Source organism: Haemaphysalis longicornis, unplaced genomic scaffold (assembly GCF_048455015.1).
Source record: "Haemaphysalis longicornis isolate Haplotype H1 unplaced genomic scaffold, Haemaphysalis longicornis Haplotype H1 scaffold_1, whole genome shotgun sequence".
In the NCBI taxonomy this organism is placed as follows: Eukaryota; Metazoa; Arthropoda; class Arachnida; order Ixodida; family Ixodidae; genus Haemaphysalis; species Haemaphysalis longicornis.
Window position 1 is genome coordinate 462,519,046 of NW_027526203.1, and position 20,060 is coordinate 462,539,105.

General features: G+C 52.4%; 1 protein-coding gene across 2 annotated transcripts in view; it reads left to right on the forward strand.

Moving 5' to 3' along the window:
- Positions 1 to 20,060, forward strand: part of Dip2 (disco-interacting protein 2) — a 244,673-nt gene that overhangs the window by 13,173 nt on the left and 211,440 nt on the right. The window lies entirely within an intron of this gene.

Here is a 20,060-nt window from a genome sequence, read left to right on the forward strand (position 1 = left end):
ACGCATGCGCATTTCCTCTGTGTATCCGGAGGCTCATCCGGCCCAGGCCCACATAAGGAGACTTGGTACGTGGCCACTCTCGGTTTTAAAGGCGAGATAGTCTTTCCTAGGATACTTATACCCCTGTCAAGCGTGCCTATTTAAGTGCACTTGCGCCGAGTGCACTCGGGCTTCCAAAGTGACACTTCGGCTGCGCGCTGCTAAACGACGAAATAGAGTGTCCTTGGCCGTGATGTCAGTGGCGATAGCCGGCGTAAATATTACGCAAAATTACTTGAAATTGCCCCTCTTTATCACGTGAGAAATATTGTAAACATTTCGTTATGTTTGCATTGTTCAAAATCGCAACCCGTACCTCGCGCAAGTCCACAAAAAAAGGAGTCGGGACGGCGACTGAACACCAGCGCTGATATCTTCACTGTTATTCACTGCTTAGCGAATAACAGAATTATCGTTAGGGGGAAATTATCTGAAAGCGTGGAATATAACAGAGAAGGCTGAAGCGGGAATATAATCACAGGGTCACAAGAAACCACCTACGAGAACCGCTGCCATGAAGAAAAACCCCACCAGGCGGCGCTGGCACGGTGTTGAGAGAGAGGTTATTTTCTTGTTTTTCGTCGCTGCTTCTCTTTTTGTAGCAGTAAATAAGCAATATATCTATACTTAACTTTTAACGTTACCTACTATAATCTAAACGCTCGCGGTTTTAGGTTATTTTTCCCGATTTTCGGGCTCCTGCTCACGAGATTACCGAGATTACTCACTCTGCGAGCTGCCCTCGGTAAAGTGTGTTTGGGGAACACGTTCCTTGTAAAGTGTCATTCGCGTTTGTCGTTTAGCTGCTCCCGTATGACATTTTAGCCGAGTGCACTCTTTGGAAGTGCACTTAAATAGGCACGCTTGACAGGGGTATTAAACGCAAAAATTTTGGTCTGTCTGCCTGTCCCTCGATTCAGCTGCTCAGTCAAAATTTAAAAGAATTCTTGAACGAGAAGTTTGTGTAGGCGAAGCATTTCCTAACTACTAAATCTGGTGGCTATGTTCCTACTTGACAACATTGTTGAGCAGAAAGAAAACAGCCATATTTGAGGCAGGGCATCAATACATAAATGATATTTACAGTGTTCTTTTAATTAAAAATACGTGGCTGTTTGATTTTTGCGTTAGCGAATAAAAAATACGCCTTAAAGAACGTTTCGACTCAAAATACAAAAATCGCTCGCTCGTGACACGAGCCCTCCTGGCGGCATTCCAAAGAGTCCAACAGTAACAAAAGGTTCCAGTGAATGGCGCGCGAACAGTAGAACGAGGTAGAGTTGAATTGGCACGAGCAAACCGTGATCGCGTTTATCGTGGAAAGAGCGAGACTGAAGGGGAGGAGCGAGGAGGGGGAGCAGGGGCGACTGTCGTCTTTCGTCGAGATTGGCTGTGAAGCGGGCAGATACACGGTCATTTTTAACAGACAGTTTTAAGGCCTACCGGATGAAATGTTGCCCCAGGAGAATCATTGTAATCATGTAGTTGTGCGTGTGTGTGGAGGCGGGTTCGTTTTCTTGAGGGAGAAGCGGGTACACGTATACGTGAGCATCTCCAGAACGCTCCTGGGCGGTCTGGAGCCACGGCCCGTCTGGAGCGCTCCAGACCGTTCGTGGCTCAGACCGCACGTGAGGCGCAAAGCTGGCGATTTTGCGTTGTGCTGTGTTGCTTACTGTGTTAGCGTTGCACGCACGGCCTGGCTGGACGGCCGGCCGGTCACGCACCAACATGGCGTGTCTTTGGGATGCATGATATCCGACGTGCTTGCCGATAGATAGCCCGATCCACGCAGAGATAGCGTGCACGGCACGGGATACAGTAACAACGAACACTGGGCGATGAAATTTTGTAATTAAATAGTTCATATCGCCGTCGCGCTGACACATCGCACAACAGCTAAGGCAGAGAGAAAGAATAGGCGGCCACTTCCCACTTTTATAAACGGTCGTCATGGTCTGGAACCGGAGGCATGTGCACAAGCGTACGCGGCTAAAAAAGCCGAGTAAAATTACTGCGCGGGAAAATGTTTCTTTGTTGTGGGCGCCGTCCGATTCCCAACACGTTTAGCGTGGTATGCAATTCCACAGCTTCTGTCTTCATGCGCAGCAAGAGTTTACTGATCTTCCTGGAATGTTGAAGCGTAAAGACAGAAATAATTTCTGCACTGGGAGCCACCTGTGCGCAGTTTTTCGCAGCCAACGGCAGAGACGGCGGTAACAAATTTTCGCTCGCAACGAGCGCGCTATTTTGTGCGAGAGAGAGCGAAAAATGCTTACTCTATTAAGGGTCTCCGCGCGCCGATATATTCCACTCGAAAAAAAAAAAAAAAAGGGGGGGGGGGGGTCTTCGTGGCTCTGCATGCCTGTCGGCCGTGCGGCATTTCCAAACGAATGAAGTTCAATTAGAATGAACAGATCATGTGGCATTTTTGAAGGCCGTTTAAACGGGAGGAAACGAATGCCGTGAGGTCTGAAGTGTAGCTCTGTTTGGATGGTTTGCACCGCAGCTGAAAATCAGTGTTTTCGATGATTACAAGTTATCATTCCGAATTGTTAATTCTGAATTCTTGATTCAAGAGGGGGAAATAAATTTTACTTGTGGATTTCGGCTTCACCGAAGGTAGGGACACTAAAAACACGCCTTGACATACGTACACGTGGGGGATTGGCCAAAAATGGCAAGGCCGACACTGCTGCGTTTTCTTGCTGTCCTGATGATGGCAGTAGAACTTGCTAAATCCTTGGGATGACCCTGAATGTCCTTATAGTTTATATTTTTGTTGTTGTTTGAGTGGCGCGTGTTATCCGAGTGCGTGTTGACCCTGACGCGTTCTGTTGTGGCCCGTTTGCATCCGCGCGGGCCGATCGCCGGGAGCAGCTCTGGGGAACGGGGCCAAGCAAATTACAAAGCGAAGGGCACCGCGTCGTCTCATGCGCTCTTCGCGAAAGTCGGTCAGGTCAGATGGGCCGACTGGTTTTTCAAGATGGTTATACAACTAAGCCCCCCGCCGGCCGCACGCTTCCGCGCTGTTCCACGAGCGGGGGACGGCCGAGCAGGGTATAGATCGCACGCGCATCGACTCCATCTCGCTCGTCATGTATAGTTCGAGGCAGCGGCCATCGAAGCTGCAAGCTGTGACCGCTGTACCAGTGAGGTAGAGAGAAAGAGAGAGTATAAGTCTTTATTTATCGTGCAGATGCCGATGTTATGAGCGGCATTTCTTCGAATCGTGTCTTGAAACGAGAGAGCGACTGCCTGACTTTTACCTTGTTCAAGTTGACGGAATCGTCCGTCACTCCTGCAGGTACACCCGCGTACGGCATTCACAATCGCGAGAGCAGCACCTCAGCGAGTGCTCGTGTACGCTGCCTTCTTTTGTGCTGCGCGCAATTAGCGAAGACGGAGCACGTTTGCCTGTGATGCGCTTTCGAAATAACTCGTTCCGGAGCGTTCCCTGGTGGGGGGCACGCGTGTCGACTGTGTGGGCTGCGATGTTTGCATGCAAGCGCCAGTTTTCATGTCCGCGACCGTTTTGGCAATTCGCGTGCCTAGAGGCGTGCTATGAAATAACGGTCTCCGATATCGGTCTCTGTGAGGCCTCGCTGCACGCATGACCTCTGGTGCGAGGCAACGTCAATCCAGTCGGTAGAGCCGCCTGGAACACTCCAAATCTCTGAAGTTCCGCCGTTGACAGCGCGCGCGCCGACTGCCATGGTTAACAGATGCGTTACCTACCAGAGCACTGCTCGTAGTCGCTTTACTGAGGTGCTGCTTACTTACGGGGGAAAATACAGCCGAAATTCCAGCGCCCCAATCCAATGTCACTGTTAGCGGTTTTGCTCAAATATAGTAGTCACGCCGCCCAGAAAATCCGGTAGATATGCTAGCCGGCTTATTAAAATTTAATACGCGCTGCATAAATGGTCGGGGCAGCGGCATTTTTTTTTTCTCATTGATTATTTATTTCCCTGTTTTATGGATGCCCCAATGTGCCCTTATACTGCTCGCGCTTCGACCATTTGCCATTTCTCCGAACGCATGAGTGAGACGCAGACCGGAGCGTTGTCTTCCGAACTATGTCCCGTTTCGATTCACTGCAGCTTATGTTGGTTTCTTGCAGTTCATTTCCTTTTGTGCGATTCGAGGGGCAGATACCCGCCGCGGTGGCTCAGTGGCTAAGGCGTTGCGCTGCTGAGCACGAGGTCGCGGGTTCGATTCCCGGCCGCGGCGGCCGCTTTTCTGATGGAGGCGAAGAGCAAAAACGCCCGTGTGTACGAGATTTCGGCGCACGTTAAAGATCCCCCGGTGGTCAAAATTAATCCGGAGCCCTCCACTACGGCGCGCCTCATCGCCTGCGCTGCGTCGGCGCGTTAAAACCCTACAATCAATCAATCGATTCGAGGGGCAGACAAGACGGACGCTGTATTCACTGTGCGCTTTTGGTGCATATTGAGGTACGCTGTCGGTAGAGGTCGCGCTTCCTGAGATGCTATTAAAAGAAAACAAAAATGCTTTGTGAATTTGGCGTGTTGACACTGTCAAGCAAAGGTTCACCTGGAAAAGGGGGTTTTAATCGCGGTGGAGCAGGGCGTGTTGCAGTTGCGAAAGGGGTAACTATACGCATTGCGTAGTTTGTAGGGCTGGACATCGATTAAAAATTTTAGTCCGATTAATCGATAGGCTTTAATTGGTTAATTAATCGGTTAATCGGTTGAGTTAGTTGACGAAGAAAATGGTACAAATAATATTTTATAATTACAGAAATACAATAATAAATATTGTCAGTATTCTCTAGGCCTGTTCGCAGCTTTTTGCAGTGGTCTGTGGGAAGAGATAGGGAAAGGAGGTGCAGTAGGGATATTGAGCTCGGTATAGGAGCTCACCTGCATACAACCCTGTGTCTGGGAAGGGGAGTAGAGGGGTATGAAAGGATAGAGCAGAAAGAGAGAAGAATAACAAGGGCCAAGACAGGCTAGCAAATCACAGAAATCTCAGATGAGCTGAGCAGATCCTCATCTTGACGCTGATGCGGGCGGGACGCTTATCACCGCATTCGTCACTCGCACTATTTCTAGAATCGGGAACATTGGCACGCTTTGTAACTGCAGGCGGCTTCGATTAATCGTGGTTCACTTACGCCATGGTTGGTTCGTATAAGGGCAAAACGGTGGGAATGCCCGCTCGCCGTTTTTTGTGCAGTGTATATTTGTATTCAGAGTATCCATCTTCCCGTCTGTCTTAAATATCAGCTTGCGGTTTTAATCACTATTATCTCTGAGCATGCTTGCATCGTTTTCTGTCGTGAAGTGCGGCAGGTTATTCGAGCGCTAATATGAACCTCAACATGCTTGCGCACAATTTACCATGATACCCTTGTTTCATATCGATCACGTGACTTGAACCGACTAACCGATTCACAAAAAAATTAATTGTGACTGAAGCATTCATCGATTAATCGGAAGGTTAATCGATCAATCGCCCACCCCTTAGTTTTTGGTAACCTATAGAAACTGCGTACTCAAAGAGGGGCGGGGAGCGGAATGGGCACGTGTATTTTTGTCTTGTCATGTCATGTAAACGGCAGCTTAGAGCAGTCGGACCGTCTCGGACGTGGGACTGAGGCAGGGGTGCCTTATAGCCATTTCTGCCGGTCTTGGTGCTGAACTAATGGCACTGGCCTCACGTTTATTGCAAGCGAATGCATGCATAGTTGCGGCGCTTCACCCGCTGTCATGTGGTGGCAGTGGAGGCCCGCATTGCCTGCCGCGTCGTATATAGTGCAGGCCTTCGTCCAGTATTCTCTTCTCTAGCTCTCCACTGACGCACCTCATGCCAACACCCTGCGTATACCTCCACGTGCTGTCGAGTGTACATTTTATTTAATGGCTGCGACGATCGTGTGGGGAGGGCCTTAATCTGGCTGGGTCAGCAGCTCCGGCGGGTGCCCGTTCATGATCAGGCGCGTTGCTCCGCGCGACCTTGCGTGCTTCCTTATCAAGGCGGCGGGAACTTGGCTCACTTAACCTACATTGGAGCGCATCGCTGCAGAATGCTTGTCACAAACATCTGTATCCTTTTTGGCACTGCTGCGCGCAGGACCGCGGGTGCGTGGAAGTATACCGTGGCTCTTGCAGGGTACAGTTCGGACTCATCTCAAGCCGCGACTTTGGATCTTGGTGGTTTCGAAACTGCTTCTGAGGCCCGTGTCCGCGGGATTCCTGGCTTCATGCCTTGCCACTGGAACAACAACATGTGACTGTGATCGCTCGTTTTGAGATGGAGGAAATGCAAGCAGGTCAAAGAATGAACCCATGGCGTCTCGTCAGTAAGTGCACTTCCACACTGGAGTGGTCGTTCTGAAACATGAGTGTCTGCACACGCGCATGAATGCGTATCGCGATACGAAACGGATACGTCTTATTTGCTAAAACTTGTAAAAGTTAGATTTTTTTTTTACTATTTTACGTTTTTCTGTGTCGCGGGGAACAGTATAGCACTTTCCCTTGTTGGTTTCATTTTGTGGGTGATTTCGAAAATGAAAAAAAAAAAAGCGAGGAAGCATCGTTGTATTAAGCGTTTATTATTACTGTTCTCAATGTAGCATCTGTAGTGGTTAAAAGGTTTTTGTATTTTATCATCAGCCGTTGTATTTGTCCACTGCAGGACCAGAGCTCTGCCTCTGTGCCGCGCCAACCAAACTGATTCGCTCGTTTCTACCACAGTTCCACATGTCACCCATCATCCAGCGAGTTTTCATTCGGCACCCTTCTCGTCCTCTTTGTGTAGCATTACTTTTAATATCTTCGTGTTTGCCTCGAAGCCTACTGCTAAGCTTTCCATGCAGAAATCTTGATTCATTTCTTGCGAGTCGTTCGCCGATTAACGTAACAAGAACATGCCATTCGTAAATTTCCGGTTGCTTCAATGTGTTTCCAATGCAGCTTCGTGAGCGTGCCCCCAAAGCACGCTGTGAGCAACCCGGGAGGGACGGTGTGTTTGAAGGTCCCGTATCGCCCTTATCCAGTGATGTCGTCCAGCGCAGCCAGCGGCTGGGCATGCACGCGCGGGAGCGGAGGCGCATGGGGCCGCTTTTTCGGAGGCTCGGGGCGCCGGAAACGATGGTGTCTTCTGCGCCGTTGCCCGGCCTAATTGGTAGCAGGAACCGGCTCTTGTTTTCTTCGTCTTTCGCGGCCAAACGTTTCTCGCCTCCTCGGTTCGCGAAGAAGAAAAGGAAGCGCGCTCTCTGGACGCTGCTGCGCTCCTTGGGACGCCTCGTCTGGGTGCATAATGGGGCGGTGCGAGCTCGCGTGCACCGTCTCTGTTGGCGATAGCGCCGGGGGCTGCCTCTTCTGCTTTCTTTGCTGTCAACTGCGAACAGGGCAGGCTCTCTCAAATCGGCCGCGAATTCCGCGCAGCCCTGGTGAAGGAGGCTCGCCGCGTTAAAAGGCGCCACCTCGGGCGTGCGCGTAGGGAGGCTCAATGCCGCGTTGAGGCACCCTGTGTGGTGCACGTAATCTCGGGCTGCCGCCATTCGCGCCACTCTCGAGCACCTTTGAGTGAGGGCGCGTGTAACTCGGGGATAAACCAGGCGGGACTGCGGCGCGATACACTGTACGAACATTGTCCCCGCTCTGCTCGTCGGACAGTCCGCGGTTGCAGTGCTGCGTCACGTTTGAAATCGGTCCGACGATTGTGATCGGTTTCTCCTCGGTCATGCACGGGTCAATTTGGCCAGTGCGCGGATGACAGCTCTACCTGCGGTAGACCGCATCCGTGGGGGCTGATAACGTTGCCTGTGCAAAGTGTCGCTTGCAGTGCTCGCTCCGTGGACCGTTTGGCCGACGTTGAAGACACGTTCCGGCTTCCGTGCGAGTGTTCTTGCCCTTCGTGGAGGCCCGGGCTTACAAAAAATGGCAGCATCTCCACTCCGTGGATGATGGCGAGGGTGCGGAGTACGGGGACTCGAAATGACATCCAAGTTGCGCCCCAACCGTCATTCGATTTGAGCCGTGAGTTGCACCTTGATAATTCCCTAAATGAAACTGCAACTCACGGCTCAAATCGAATTTCGCTTGATTTTCGCTTGATGGTGGTGTGCGCGCGGATGGACACGGACGGACATTGGGAGGTCCTAATGTACTCCGCACCGTTACAGGCGAGAGAGTAAGCCGTGTTTGACTCTCGGGTACTAACTCACGGTCGTAGCACGATGGGTAAGACGGCCGACACTAACTCTGTCTGGTCTACCAGACACAAACTCGAATCCTGCCGGTGCCTGTGTGATTTTTTGCGATTGTAAATTCTATGCGCACGGACATTGTGCGGTCCTAAGGTACTCCGCACCTAATACCAAGCCTGACAGAGTCTGTGAGGCTTGGTATTTTGTAAGCGAGAAGGGCCGCCGATTCGTATTGAAAACCGCTCTGTGCTGCGCGAGGCCTCAGTCTGGACTTTCTCACCCCGTTATGTTTGGTAACCGTCTATCAGAAGCAAGGCTTCGTGGCTCAAAAAATTTCGAACGAGCGAGAACTGTAGTATTTGGTGTTGATGGGACCGTACAAATTTCGCCACAGCGTGCAGTCTGTGCCGAGCTCCGGGCAGGAAACGTGCGCGCGCGTACAGGACGACTGTATCGTCACGGGTGCTCGATAGTGTCAGGTGTGACCCAAATTCCGCCTCTCACGGGAGACAGACAGCTATCTCGCTCGAGAGGAGCACAACGATCCCGCTTCTCAAAAACAGCCGTAGTGGTCCAACAAGGGCGAACTTGTTTCTCGTTGGCCATCGATGATAGCTCTCGAATTGTAGTCGAGACAAACATCAGGGCTGTGCCAGCCGTGACATCGCGGTTCGCTCCCGTTAGCGTGCGCAGGGCCTGGCGATTTTTCTGCCGCGCCATGTGGCGGTCCCTCGCCGGGCGCACGCGGACGAAATTGGCCCGTGCGCGGGTGAGAACGGGCTCCTTCCCCTTTACGATGGCGGAAAGCGGCGCCTGCTGCTCAGTATAAATCACACCTCGGCTCCTTGCCCGACGCGCCCCATCCCGCGGGAAATAAACACGTGTCGCGTTTCGCACGTGCCGCGGCATGTCTCCCAGCTGGCGACGGCGGCGCCTGGCCGTCCGAGTCCCCGGGCTCCGCTGTAGCCGTGTTGGCCGGCCAGTGGCTCTCTCCGTTTGATGACCCTCTCGCTCGCGGAAGAGGGAACGGCAGAACTCGCGTTCGGGAATGCGCTGGGGGCATCTTCTCTGAGACTCTCCAACCGAGAGTGGGGCCCAGGTGGGGTTGGCACCGCTGGTTGGTCAGCCCGAGAAGTTCGCTGGTCAACCTCGACGTCCTTGCCAATCTTCGTGGCGAAATCGGCCGAGCACTTGCGTACCACAACCATCGAAGTAGCCCGTCGGCTGCGCTAGCTATGCGACTTGTGTCCCTGTATTGCGCACTGTGGCGCATTGCGTCACTTTGGCTGAGTTAACTATGGTGGGCGCATACACGGCCAGTAGCCCGTACCCGTGTAACCGGCACGTGTGAGAGCAGCGTGTGTAAATGTTGTGGATGTGCCGTTTCGAAGAGAGCGGGTAAACATGTTTATTGCGAAAAGCAGTGTGGAGGAGTCTCCTCAGTCCAGGCACCCTTGAGCTCTTCCAGCCCCGACAGCTCTCAGCACCGCAGCAGGCGCCGATCATTGCAGTCAGAGCTGGTCAGGGCTCCCTCCCAAAGCTCGTACAAATGCCAGGGATTGCGCGAATGCAGCGGGGCGTGGTGGGCCCAGCCCTCTGCCGTATAGGGGGGCTTCGCAGGATCTGCATAGCGGGGAATATACGGTGGGGTTCAATATGTGGCACCTACTGGGATGGCATCTAGCTGCCGCTCCCCCTCTTCCGTTAGGTGTTTATGCGGTGCTGGCTAGGTGATACACTCTTAGGCAAAAAGGACTAAAATAGGGACTAAAATACAGCCGTTAGTCTTCGCGGGCGACCGTTCATCTTCAAGGGGAGTATCTGCGGCAGAGTACGTACCGTGTGCATAAATGCGGACTAACTGTTCATCCCCGTCGATCTATAAGGAGTAACGGGAAGACGAAACGCATGCAATTAGTCTCTTCGCTGCGTCGTTAATCCCCTAATGGCGTCGTCGTTGCCCTTTCACGCATATGTCTGCGAACAGTTTTATATTTCCAAAACACAAGCCATTGCAGTCACAGGATGCTTTAGATCGTGCCACCGGAGAAAATATTGATGTTAGTTATAAGAAAATCGCCTAGGGTTAGTAGAGCGGCGGGTAATAGCAAGGAGCGGCGAAGCGCGATTGCCATACGCTTCTCGGCGAGGTTTTGTTGATACGCTGTGTTGCATACGATTCATGCGAAGTAATAACGGCCAATGAAAGCTTTCAAGCGCCTTAACAGTAACGAAAAAATTAGTGACAATAGCAAAAGTGGATTCCTGAGCCTAATGAATATGTATATGTTTAACACACGAGAAAAAAACGCATGTTGCTGATGACAACTGCAAAACAAAAATGCTCGCTCGTCTCGAAGTTATCTTTTACACTCGGTACATAATTGCCTTGGGCACCAAAACTATGACAATGCTGCAACTGCTGTAAAACCCCCTTGCATTTCCCCGTCGCAATCGTCTAGCGACGCCAATTTAAAGAATTCAGGCTAAGCAACACCGAATTCGCTTTCGCCGATGCAGGAAAATATGGCATGTTTCCTTATTCTGACACTCACACAGACGACACCTTTCATATACGCTACACAGAGCACTTAACATATGTATCGAACACTAAGAAAGCACTTAGCTTGCGCTAATTTGTGCGGAAACAAATGAGTCGTCCGATCGCCCAGCTACCTATCTCAACTAGGCGACGACGAGTTGATTGTTATCTACGAGAAAAAACTATGGTTGTGAGGCTCTACTTCGAATCGAACGGAGCAATAGTCCCTAAACCTAGCAAAGCGCTAAGCGCAAGGCGCAAAATGCGGTCACGTTCGCTTGCACAGATAGAAATTCGGGCATCAGTTGCAATAGATCTGTTGCGTTATGCACAGAACTACACGCTGTACACTTGAATATTATCTACCGCCACTGCCACCCGGCGGCGTGGTCCAGCGGATAGCGCGTCGGGTTCCTCGTGTGTGATTCCGGGCGTCATGGGTTCGATCCCTGCCGGTGCCGGAGATTGTTTTTATTTCTGCACTCTACGCAGTTCGTCCTTGGGGAGTATCGGAACGGACCATCCGGGTGGGGGACTAACCGTTCGTCCCCTCGCAGTTAGTCCCCAAAGGGACTAATGATTGTGGCAGAGGTCGTTAGTCCCCGAAAGGACGAACTTTTAGTCCTTTTTGCCTAAGAGTGTACGTTCGAAGTGCCGCTGTGATAATCGGTGAGTGTGTCGATGGAGGGATGACTAGACAGAGCGCTGACGATGTTGCGTCAATAGAGCCGACCCGTAATTGTTTCTCTTGGGTCATTTTGGAAGTACGTAGTGACTATGTTGCTGACGGCTCAATAAAGGTGCCAGAAATGCTGGCTCAAGCCTTGCCAGCGCGGGCAACGACCACCGTCTTGTCCCGGATAAATCGCAGCATGGGAAATGGGCGCGCTTCCCGGAACGGAGTGCGCTTAACCGCGGAGAGATTTCATTAAGGAATGGGCCGCGGGACTTGTGTCGGCTGCCGGGACGCGTCGCTGTGCGGATTAGCGCCTGGGCCTCGGAGTATTCAACTGTCGGCCCTAAGCCCGTCTTCCATCGATCGGGCGCTGGCTCTTGCGGGCGATGCAGCGCCACTCGAGTCTTTACCCACGCATGGGGGCTGTCTGTGGCGCAAGGTGTGGGCCCTCTCGAGTTTCATTTGCGCGCAGAGGTAAAGGGGCGCTGTATATCCAGCTTTTGTCACAACTCACACGTGGAGCTCCGGGCCGAGTTGCAACCAGTACAACTCGGCCCGGAGTTGTACTGCGGATCGAAAAAAAAAAAAAAGTACCGCGAAGCGGGGGCTGGCTGTTCCGCATGTACTGCAATGGATTTAGACAAATACTTTTGGTTCAAAATTAACGCGGATGGCTTCACCGCCATGGAGGCGGAAACGCCCATGTGTCCATGTTTTGGCCCAGGTTAAAAATCCGTGGATTGTCTAATTAACCCTTAGCCATCTGCTAAAGTGTTTCTTTCCCATAGCCCCGGTAAGCTTCATAATTTGTCACTTCGCACATGAAACTACAAACTGTTTTTCTTTGGCATCTTCGTAAAGGCTGATTGGCCAAAAAGAATGTGCACTTTTTGGCAAAAATTTAGCGCTAGAACACGGGAAATCCTGCGACATGGGTGTCGCAGACACAGTGAGATTGCAGCTGATAACGTTGAATTCGCGGCGATCTTTTATATTTGTGTACAAATCCAACAAACTCTGGAGTGCCTACACAAGCTTGCATGTGCACAGACAGCCTCCATTCGTACAATTCCTGCGCGTAAGCAGTGTTGAGTTTGCCTGCCGAGTTTTTCTCCGGCTGAAAACTTGAGTCATGGTCGGGAGGTCCGAGCTGAAAAGGGCACGTGCGGAGTGTGAGCGTGTTTATACAGATGTTAAGTACAGCTGTAATTAAGGGTAGCGGGACTCACGCAAAAAAAAAAAGAAGGGGGAAGGGGAGGAGTTTGTGTAACAAATGTTGCTGCTTTGGGGCTTTTTGCGGAGCATGTGGTTCACGGCGCCAAGACACGGAACTGGGAATTCCAGCGCGGACCGCACGCTGTGCTTCGCCGGTTTGAATAAACGTGGCACGAAGTGTCGTTTCCTTCCGCGTGCGGCAATTCGCATTTCGGCAGTGTATTTTCCAGTATAAAGTGGTCGTTGCCTAATTTGCCCCCTGTCGGCATTATGCAACGAGCGAACCACCGTCGCCAGGCTGCAACGCGTCTCCCATGCGCAATATAGAATCCACCTTCATCTCGCATGGTTTTCCAAAACACCCGGAAACGGGAAAGAAAGCGATGCCTTCGAAACATTCCTGAATGGCCGAACGTATCTTCTCCACCAGCTGTTTCGCGTGCTTTGATCGCGGAGAGTGTAAACTCTTGTTAGCGACGACATTCGAGTCGGTTTCGTCGGCCGGTCGAAGCGCGTGTGACGTGTTGGGCGAAAAGTCGGGCGCGCTTGCTCGCCCGGGCGAACGGAGGCGGGCCGTGTTTCGTGTACGGCGGCCCTCGGCGTCGCGTTCCCGCGTCCCTCGACGCCACCGGGTCTGACATCGATTTTTCGGGCCGAATGGCGCGATGCTTTTCTCGCCTCCCACACGCCGGGCAGGCCGCACAACTGCAGCCCTCGTCGGCATCGCCGTGATTTGCCCAAAAGACTTTGCGTACAGGGCGCCGCGTATATAGCTTTCCTCCCGCTCGTGCTCGGGTTCTGGCCCTTTCTGTCGTCGCACGCAGCCGCGCACGCGGAAAAACATCCGTCGCCTCGTGCTGGACGAACGCATCTTGCGCGCAGTGCACCTTCTCCGATTGCTCTCCTTGTCCCCACTGGTCGGCGCCTTGTTTTGGTGTGTCTTAGTCCCGGCCTCGTCGGCGCACCGCGATTTCCGTGGGGAGCGTACGGCTGCGGAGATTCGATTGCCGTACACCAAAGCCTTGATTTGGAGCTTGCAAGGGTGGCAGCGTAAGCGATTTGGTACAGCATGCGTCTACACTGGAGCGCAATATTACTGCGGGTGCAAACAGAATGAGAGACACGACACAAGGCGCTTTGTGTCGGGTCTCTCGTTCTATTTGTCCCTGCCGTAATTTTGCCCTCCCCTGCAGAAGTTTGATATTGAAGGTGAGGGTGGCATTATTTTGTACGTGAAAACAGCTGTCGCGGGAAGCGTGGTTTGTGACTTTTTTGCCATTCTAGAATAGACGTTATAAATCGAAGCCTCTCTTTGAAGCAGAAAGCGTAGAATTATTTCTAAGGATTGAAAAAAAAAAGTAACTTTGTGACGAAAGAGTTTGTGCATTTGGTCCCGCATCGCAAGCGGACGGAGCGGAAACGATTTCGTGCAAGTTTGTTTCTGTAGAGGCAGGTGACGTTGAAAAGGACATAGCTTTTTGAGGCCGAGATATTAATTGAAAAACGGAACGTGTCGTTTTCTGTTGATGTTTCTCAAGGCAGGTGCAGCGCTGCCGCCGGCGCCCAACCATAAGCAGACGTGGTATTAAAGGAAAGAGAACTGCCGATGCCCGCGGGAGATGTTCGGTTTCGTATAGTGCGAAAGTTTCGGGAATAATTGATCTTTAAAATAGGCTTCTCTCTCCATATCTGCTCCTCCCTTGTTTAATGAGAGGCTACCAATGTTTCCGCCGTTGTCTCTTGACGCTCCCTGTAAAGGATACTCCATTACAAGCACGCGTGTAATGAAGCAGAGTTCACTACTTCACGGAGGAGGGTATGACGAGCTGAATGTCAACCGAGAAGTTGTACAGGCGCATTCCTGTTTGTGAACAGCTTTGGTGAAACTGTACGCACTCGCGCCGAAATTCCCAGTGTTCTATCCGCCGCTACGTTGGCGGCGACTGCTACTGACACTGCAGTGACCTAGACATCGTCGCCGGAATGCCTGCAATGCGTTACAGCACGCGCTATGTTAACGGCAGTCGTTAACCAGCGCCGCCGCGTCTCTGTGTACGTCGCGCCGTGAAGTACGTCTGTAACAGCATTTCGCCACATAATCCAGTGCGTGTGTGTAGGGGGGGAGGGGGGGGGGGTACAACAATGCTCCGACGGCGCACACTCTCCCAGTTTGGGGGGGATTTGTAAGGGCTGAAAAATGCTACATAAAGGCTGACACTTGTCTACTGAGACGTAAACATTCTTTCTTGCCGCTCTGCTATACTGCGGTGCATTGCTGGGAAGGTTTTTTATCAGGGGCTGTGTAAGCATTGCTATATGAAAATGTGAGGGCCCCTTTGTATAGAGCGCTGTACACCGCGTTCCTTTAAAGTCGGCTGCACTACTTGCTCCAATGCATTGCTAGCACATTGTGTCACGCTTTCTTTTGTTCTTTGATTCTTTTCAATTCAAACATGAGTAACAATTTGTACGCGTTCTTCACCTGTGTTGCTTTAAATACGACGACGAATCGCTGCGGGAGTGCATTCCAAGCGAGCGGTGGTTCCGTCCACGAAGCGGGTCGTGGTTCCGTCAGCCGGCGTGCTGCTGCCTGGCACCGTCTGCCCGCTGGAGTTGTCGCAGCCGTTTACTGTACACCTTCCAAGCGAACGGGGCATTGAGCGCGGGTTTTGCCACCCCAACGCCCGAGGTCTTTCAAGGCCGCCTGGGTCCAAACACGTGAGGAGCGGGTACGCGCGAGGCAGCGAAGCACGACTGGGGCTTTGCCCCTCTCCCACCGGTCCTGTGCGGGACTTCCGTTCGGTGGGCTCGCCTCTTCCTCGTCCTGTAAAGATACTACAATACAGGAATAACGGCTTCGACGTCCGTGTTTCGGCCCCAAGATTGGCTTTCGCAGCGGCATGCATGTGGTGAGCGGGTAAAATAAGTCGCACCCCTCGCAGTTCGTGTGGAAAGGAATTTCCGCAGCGAGCTGCTGCCACTGTAACGACGAAATTGCCGATCTTGGTTCTGCAAGATTATTTGCGCGTTGCAGAAAGAACAGCGAGAACGTCGTATTCGTGCCTGCCTGGCGACCCGGGCTCCGTGTGAGGCGGACAGAGGCCCGGGCCCACCGGGCTGCGTGTCCCGGGGCACCTTTGTGTTCACCCCCGCCTGCGTCTCGTCTCCCCCTGCTGGCCGATTCATTTGCCGGAGAATGGGCGATCGATCAGCGCCTGTCACGGAGGAGGGCCCGACTAGGAGGAACCCCGGAACACAGGCGAAGTTTCCGCGCTGCTGCTGCTGCTGCTACCGCGGCTGCACACACGCGTGGCGGAAACTCCGGGGTTGACTTCGTTCTCCTTGCCAAGTCATTTCTACGGAAGCTGGACTGGTCAGACTTCTTCTGTAGGGACACTCATGACTTTGCGCAAGCGGAAGGTTGTATAGCGACAAAAGGGGTTGGGGGGGAAGGGGGGGGGGGGATCGTCGTGGCACTACGATGATAAAGCTGTTGTAATTTACCCGAGACGCCAGCAACCAGTAAATAGGATTTCTGACAGGGCAACACATGACACGTGTGTTACGCGTGTCGGCCTAACACAGAAGTTAAGGCGGTAACGACTGTTGTATATATACTCGCCGTAGGCCTTCTTAATGCTTTTTTGTATCTAATCTCCTTCTTCCTTCTAATAGGAGATTGCGAGGTACGGTATTCTTGGATAGTTTGTGGTGGCTGAATTCGTGGAAAAGCATAATTTGGCATTCTATAGCCTTCTTCGGACCTTGGTGCTAGGATAGTTGTTGTGGAAGCAGTTGAATTAGCTACTTCATGATTTTGCCCCTTCATACTCTCGCGTGTTTCCTCCTTTTCTTTAACGGCAGACTGCTTTCCACTCCTGGGCCAATATTTGTTCTGCTTTCAGAATCATCTCATCTGGCAGGAGGGGGGGGGGGGGGGGGGTTGCAGAACAAAAAAAAAAAAAGAGCAAACCACACTTCACCGGCGCTCGTAAGTCAGTTTGCGAGGAAGTCTGTAGAGATATACGCGAGGCGCTCTTCGGCTGGGTATGCATTCAAATCGCAGTTCTTTGGTCACTTTGACTCACCAAGCTTTGGTGAGTCAGACTAGCCGTAAAGGCTCGTTCACACTTGCGACAAAGCGACGCGATTTCTGTCGCGGCGACAAAAATTGGTGGTGACCAAACGACAGAAACGATCGCCGGGCAACTAAAGCGACAGAAATCGCGTCGCTTCCTCGCAAGTGTGAACGGGCCTTAAGTCTTATATGTCGCCGTGTGCGGCGGAGCATGTTTCCGACGTCTCATCAAGCGCGAATATCGGCGTCAACACAAGGGGTAGCGATAAAAACACATTTGGGCTGTGCGATTTGAAGCAGGGTCGCCGTAGCAGGGTGCTGCTGTAACTCGGCACCCTGCTAAAGGAGGAACCGAAATTAGCCCGGTGCATTCGACGTGGCGGGGGAACGTGACGGCGCGTGAGTGCACGCGGAGTGTGGCCAGTCTGCCTGTTCAAGTAACTCGCGCTAGAAGACGAACGCGAAGATGGATGGAGACGACGTAGCAGTAAAGACGTAAGCAGACTTAAGTGGCTGAGGAAATTTTGGTATGGAAAACGATAACCATTACAAACATTTGCAGATGTTATGTAGACGTGCAAACACCATCATTGATGGAGAGCGAGGCAAGTTGCTAGGCGCGACAGAAAGGTCGAGGCTGCACGGTGCGATGCACGGGCATTGCTGTTTACATAACTGCTGACACGTGGCCTGTTGGGAAAGTTCTGCTGTTTACTCCATGTCGGCCGTGTATAACGGACACGGACTTGTTCGCTGCGCCTGTGGCGAGCCTTCGTAGACGACTTGACGTGTGCGTGCGCGCTCAAACCGATGCTCTTCCACGGCCCGGCCGCACGCGCTTATCATCGTTGTCTTGTGACTGTGCGCGTTGAACGACGTGTTTTCTCCCCCCCCCCCTCCCCCCTGTACGCTCAGCGCCTGTCGATGACTCACCGGTGTCGCGCCTTACTGCCACTTCAAAGAGACGGCGAGCTGCTTCAACACGAGCTCCTTCCTGGAGTGTTGTAATAGACGCGGACCTGTATGCGCCCCGCAGAATTGTTTTCCGCTTTCTTGTTTCCCGAGTTCCAAAAACACACGCCGAGATGAACATTTATTGCGACTGTACGCGGTGACCATTGGGAGCCGCGACTGCTCTGACTATAGCTGACTGACTCGTGGGTTTGTTGCATGTGAGAAAACAGCAGTATTTATGGAGCAGGTACTGTCTGTAGCACTGGGCGCCCGACCATGTATTAGCCCTCAAATATGCGCATACCTAAGTGTTGACGCCGAAGCACTGCACAAAACTAACATATGCTTAGCGACGCAGTCTCCTTGTATGCTGAGCGGTTTGGGCTAAAGTCGAGTGCACTGCAAGCCACTGCGTAAAGTTCACAAGTAAAAAATCTAGGTGTGGTAAATCCTGTTGCACCGCGGGACAGTAGAACCTGAGCCTCCGGAATTGGATTTCGAGTCGTTTGGTCCACGCGCCGGTACGATGAACGTTCCGCTCCCAGGGTAGTATTTTGAACCCTGAACACTATCGTTAAGCTCTCGTTATGTCGCAAGTGTTGCACTCAGCTTTAGTGACCGCGGCGCACCTTACAGAGAGTGCAAGGCCTCGTCAGAGCGAGCCCTTTACGAAATAGTACCCCTGCTTGCTGCATGGGCTGAAATTCTCGCAACAGTTTTCACAATCCCCGTCCCGCTTGAGTATGCAGCTCTGACTGACCTACGTAGTGAATTGTAACGAGGCCAAGGCGGACTTCAGCAGTGCCGAGAATGGCTTCGGACGGTGGACGTGTTCTCAGGAGCGAATCTGTGCGGCCTGGTCTTCTTGCGGCGTTTGTCGACATTTTTACGACTCTCATTGATCGCACTTCGTTTACCAGTAAGGTAGCCGAACGGAGAGGACGCACACCCAAAGAGATGGAAAAAAATAAAGGCGAAAAGGGACCTAGCTACTAACACATTAGCCATGCACGGTCTCCATTTTTCCCTCTTTGCTCGGCGTCTTACTCCGTTTCCGAAGCACCGATCACGTTAGTGAATGGTTAGGGCGCCATTGCTGCCGGGGAAGTGAATTCGTGCGTGCGCTTAATACGGACGCGCGTAATACGGACGCAGTGTCGGGGGCATCCCTTGAGAGCTGCAGGCAGTGTGTGAACGCAGAAGCCGGGCTATCTGAGCGACGGGCACCCTGATAGAAGACGCGTCCATTTGGGGGGAGTGTTGTTGCGAGAGAGAGAGACGTCAAGAAAGCGTGCACGGAGGACCGGTTTCTCGCCGGACGTGGGTCTGTTTGTTCTCGGGGGTCTCGCGCGAGCTCCGTGTACACGGGCGCCTGCATCGGGAGCCTCCTCAGCTTCGCTCTCGGCTCGGCGCGTTTTCGCCGCGGTCGAGAAGTGGCCGAATCGCCGGTGCGAGGGTCGTTTTCACAAGGAATTTGAGGCGAATTTTTATTAGGTGGCGCCTCAATGTTTGGGATGACGTCGTGGCTGGCAGGTGTCACTCTTTAATCTAGCTCAGGCGATGTATCATAAGCGTGGCATTATTTTAGTCCGACTTATACGTTTGAAGAGAGCATGCCAGCGCGTCTAGCACAGCCAACGGCGCCAACTTTGCTGCGATTCAGTTCTTGTGTGTGCGTGAGGGGGGAGGGGTGTAGGTAAGTAAGTGGGTGGGTGGGTGGGTTAACGTGGTGCAACACCTTCTGTACATGTAGTGTGCAGGTGAGTTTGAGGCGTGTCTTCCGCAGCATTTAGGTTTCTGGGTTGCATGGAAATTTGCGGCACTGGAGAGCAGCCGCACGGGTACCGTGACGTCACAGCTCCATTTAGCTTTTCTTAAATATAATGCAATCACTGTAGCCCGGATATGCGGGGCAGGAAACGGAGGAAACTAGCCAATCAGAACGCATTAAAAGAAGACCGCATCAGCATCGGCCTTGATGGGGCGTGCTTTGTGGTGTGAAATAATCCGAGTCGCTTATTTTCGTTTTATCACCATGCTCTCCGGCGACTTCTACGGCGTCGTTTTTGCACGATACGCGCTGCGTATGCTCTGTTCGTGCGAGGAAAGCGTAATCTCTGGAGTCCGTGTGTTTACATCGCTTGCTTCTCCACGAAGAGTCCGCTCCTCCGTCACGTCACCTTGCGACACAGCGGGAGTGAATGCTGCCTCGTTGAGCAGCGTGCAGCCCGGGCGAAAATGTGCTAGATAGGCTAGTGGCAGAGCTAGCGCTTAAATCATTTGGCGCACTCGGGACAGGCAGTTTATTCTGCAATGGCTGACATTTTTCGTTGTAACCGCGCAACCGGAGAAATACACTCGACAGACGCCGGCGTAG